Raw genomic sequence first — 4,365 nt, 5'->3', positions numbered from 1 at the left:
GGAAAAAAACAATAAAAATAAAAATATATATATATTATTTACATACTAAAATCCAAACGTCACGTCTCGAAACTTCTACGGGTTCGTCTGCGCATGTGCGCCATCAAGTACATAGAGACGGCTGAAGAACATCGAAAGAAAACAGCTCAGTGAGTCTGTATGTATTATTTTCTTATTTGTTTGAGCAGTGTGATATGATCATAACTTGAGTTTAAGTGATGTGTTCAATTTGACTTTTTTTTGTTGCTTTTTGTGGATTTTTCCAACCACGTGCTAATTAAGCTAGCGAGCTGACGGAAAGTACCCCCTCCCCAAATATAAATAGAAATAAAACATAAAAGCTACCGATAAAATTAATAAATGTGTCCCTGAGTATGGTAAATATCTATTTTAAATTTTTAGCAGACGTTTGATTTTTTTTCTTATCTTTGTATAAAGGCCGCATTTCCTCTTCTTCGTTGGTTGACGCTAACAGTTACATTTTAGTTCGCCTCCTGTTCACTTTATATTCACGTTTTAATTTGTTAAACCTATAAAGATAATGTAGCTTCTTAATGAAGCTTCTTTACTGTTTCTATTCTAGTTTAGGCACTGGGTGTGAAATGTTTCGTGTACATGTTGGTTATTTATGGTGGTTGATGGTGTAAGGTTTAACTGCAGTTTTATTTATTTATTTATTTATTTATTTTTTTAATGATTGTTCCTTCTTTCTTCCTAGATCTCATAGAATGCATTTTTGCTTCTTTGGATTTATGTAAACCGTTTGGGGTGAGAAGCATGCATTGGTGGTTCAGTGGTAGAATTCTCGCCTGCCACGCGGGAGGCCCGGGTTCGATTCCCGGCCAATGCAAGGATATCTTTTTTTCTTTTTTTATGTTTTTCTTTGTAAGTGTGTAAGGTAGTACATACCATTACCGTTTTCTGTAGCTATGAGTGAACATATTTCCCCAATGTTGTATTTATACCTCTTGCTAGTAAATATTAATTGAAAATTTCCAAAAGCAACCACTGAGAACATGTTTCTGCTCTGTTGCTTGAAAATTTCAGGCTGACAGGCTGTATCAGAGCACACACTACGCTACTTCTGAGAATTACAATAGAATCTAAAAGCTGATTGTCAAAACTAGGTTCTTTCCTCAAGAGACAGTATTCAAAAGCCTAATTCTAATGCACTATATGTGGACCATAGGTGCCATGTTGTCTCTGTGGCGCAATCGGTTAGCGCGTTCGGCTGTTAACCGAAAGGTTGGTGGTTCGAGCCCACCCAGGGACGATCTCTTTATTTACTTGTAAGAAAAGAAAGGTCAACCCCCTTTTCCCCTCTTTTAGGAAGGACTGATCCTCAGTTTGGGAAATGGGCTGGAAGTAGGTTAATTCAGTTCTTTGATGTTTCCCTTTTTTTAAATAACAAAGCCAGCTCCTAGGATCAGCAAGAAAATCATGGAAAATTAGTGTTTCAAATTGTTCTAAGACATTTTTTGAGAAAAATAAAAAACTTCTCTAGGGCTGGGCGGTATGGCAAAAAAGAAAATATTTTTTTCAATTTTATTTCACAATTTCAATTTTTTTCACGATTTCTTTAAAATAAATTCAAATTGACAAAAAAATAATTATAATGATTTTAGTTGAAAGAAGTAAACACATTTTGAACAAGTATTTATATTTATTCATATTTTAATTACAAATGTATTAAAAGAAAAAACACAGAGGAGGGGGAGCAGCAGCTCGGATTTAAAGTCACAGGCGGTTCACAAACTTTTGCCTTCTCGCTCTCGCAGCTTTTTGTTGAAGATCGCGATAAAACGATCTCTCAAAAATGACACATTATCAGCTTTGGAGATCGTAAGACGAGTTTATATCATCATATCGCCCACCCCTACTTCTCGCGCTGTCTGCAGCAGCCCCTCCCATTCCCATGAAAACAAGCAGGTGGAAACGTGCTGATGTAAGATCGATGCCAACTGTTTCCTCCAGGAAGAGTCTGCTCTGACAGCTCCGCCCCCAGACTAACTCCGCACACAATTTATCCCCTTATCCAGAAAACAACTTTCATTTTAGATGCAGAATATTGTATATCTTCCAATTGTGTTCTGTCTTAAATAAATTCCAGCTCAAATAGTAGGTATCTGAACTTTGGATATGGATATTTTGGAGCTTTACACTCACAGTCCTATCCTGAATTATAAGCACACGGGGAACCACAGCGACCTCAAAGACGTCTGCTGGGCGGTTCAAACTGTTAAATGAAAAGCTAAGAGAAGTTTAATTCATACCATTCCATTTATTATAGAACTTATAATTGTCGTGCTTCAGTCCGTTTTTAAAGGTGTTCATGTGACTATACGCGAGACGCAGCATGTGTTATGCTTATACAGCATAATCTATCTTAGCTAGTCAACACTGGAGCTAAAGCTCTGGTGTTAAAGGGTTAAGCCTGGTTTTTGGTCTAATCTAAACCAATCAGAGATATTGAAAGGCACAAGCCCACATCTGATTGGTTTGGTCCAGATTTCCTTGCATGCCTATGTATTCATTTACTTTCAGAAGAGCTGAGAGAATCTAGGGTTGTGTCCGAATACCCCCTAATCACTATATAGTGTGTTTGCCATTTTCTAGTGCTGTCCTAATCTACTAAATCCAAAATCGAATGCACTAGAAATTTCCCAGAAGTCTTTGCGAAAAACTAGCTGGCATCGATGCTCACGATATTAGCAAATTTAGACCACAATGCATTGCGGTAGAACAATTTTGAACCAAAAAATTTGTTTAAATGTAATTTTTTAAATAAACTATCCAGATTTTCAGCATCAAAACACAGTGGAGTCATAAATAAACGTGAAATGTTTGTATTTATTCTATTTTCACTTTGTGAAATCAGTGACGTTATATCTTGTGTTTAGAAAAACTAAAGGAAAGTAGTAAACATCGTGTCCATTTACCTTTAAAATCCAGGGCACCATATAGTCCTGCACTTAATAGTTTTTTAGTAGTTAGGGGTTTTTGGGGGGAGGAATTTGGAGACAACCTAGAAGTGTCTGATAAATAGGGTGAATGTATCCTCAGTGGATGAGAGCAGATTAAAAAGACGAGGAGAACTTGTTGTGCAACCCACTCTCACATTCCAATCTCCTACATGTTGGCTCTGCATGTCAAGTTGTCTCTGTGGCGCAATCGGTTAGCGCGTTCGGCTGTTAACCGAAAGGTTGGTGGTTCGAGCCCACCCAGGGACGACCTTTTTATTTGTCCTTAGAAGAGAGAGGTCACCCCCTTTCTTTTCCTTCTTTTGAAAAGGATTGATCCTCTGTTTGGGAAATGGCTGGAAGGAAGTAAATTCAGTTCTTTGACATTTTTAAAATAACAAAGCCAGCTCCTAGGATCAGCAAGAATGTCGTGTGATTTTCTCTTTTGGATTAAAGACTTTAAACCACATAAGGTTCTATAGAGCAGTAGAACCCAACCTTTTCAGGCCACAGAAAGGTTTAAATTACACAATATTTTCACAGACCGTCCATACAGGAGTTGGGATTTTAAAGCCTCCGGTTTCTGAAGATCTATTTTAAAAATGCTACTATAATTGATAACATTTTGTTTAAAAGTTAAAAAACATCAGTCTATTTTTTGTAATAGATAATGAAGATTTAATGTTCAAAGTTCTTAGTTTGTAGAAGTTGTTTCTGATTTGAGAAAATTCCACAGAGGAAACATAACATTTGCGGTCAGAGGAAGGTGGATAAACAGTGAATGGATGAGATCAGATTTAAACTTGTTTTTTAGAAAGGTCTGATCCGTATGAAAATCATGAAGACTTGGTTCTATTGAATATGTTTTTTATTCAGCTGCATGGACTCAGCATCAGAAATGATTCTAATCAGTCGGGTAAGACCCTCCGAAAGCCCAGCGGCGCTGTCCAGAGTCAGACAGCCGCATCATTGTCCAAGAAATACACTATAGAATTATATTGTCGTGAGAACAGGTGGTCTCGTAAATATTGGTCGTTATCGCAGGATCGCAAGCAAAGTACGTCACTGAATACAGACCAAAAGGGGCGCTGTTAGTTTTTTTTCTGTAAATGTGATCGTTTCATTTAGTAACTGATAAAACAAATGTTATTTCTATTTTACACTAAGCAGTGTGAAGTGTCAGCTGATGTCCGCTAAACAAAACTCCATAAATAAGGTCATGCTGTGATAAATGCGCTGTTTCTGCATCAGGTTGGAACAAACAGACAAAAGAACAAACAGAGACTGTAAAAGTGACATGTTTGACGCAGTGCGGTTAGAAAGGGAGAAAGTCAAATGGGTCATATAAACAAGTCTCCAAAATAAAGGAAAACAAACGAAATGAACACAAAAGTGTGAACTTTTC

At 37.1% G+C, this 4,365-nt stretch overlaps 3 non-coding genes across 3 annotated transcripts; all 3 read left to right on the top strand.

The window, feature by feature from the left end:
- The first annotated feature begins 779 nt into the window (after window positions 1-779).
- Window positions 780-850, top strand: trnag-gcc. Its single transcript has one exon. It is a non-coding gene; the product is annotated as a tRNA-Gly (tRNA).
- A 349-nt stretch (window positions 851-1,199) lies between these two features.
- On the top strand, window positions 1,200-1,273 carry trnan-guu. The gene has a single exon. It is a non-coding gene; the product is annotated as a tRNA-Asn (tRNA).
- Window positions 1,274-3,156: 1,883 nt separating this feature from the next.
- On the top strand, window positions 3,157-3,230 carry trnan-guu. The gene has a single exon. It is a non-coding gene; the product is annotated as a tRNA-Asn (tRNA).
- The last annotated feature ends 1,135 nt before the right edge of the window (window positions 3,231-4,365 follow it).

The sequence above is a fragment of the Oryzias melastigma genome, linkage group LG13, assembly GCF_002922805.2.
Source record: "Oryzias melastigma strain HK-1 linkage group LG13, ASM292280v2, whole genome shotgun sequence".
Taxonomy (NCBI): Eukaryota; Metazoa; Chordata; class Actinopteri; order Beloniformes; family Adrianichthyidae; genus Oryzias; species Oryzias melastigma.
Note: the sequence above shows the minus strand (reverse complement) of the source record. Positions and strands in the feature narration are given on the sequence as shown.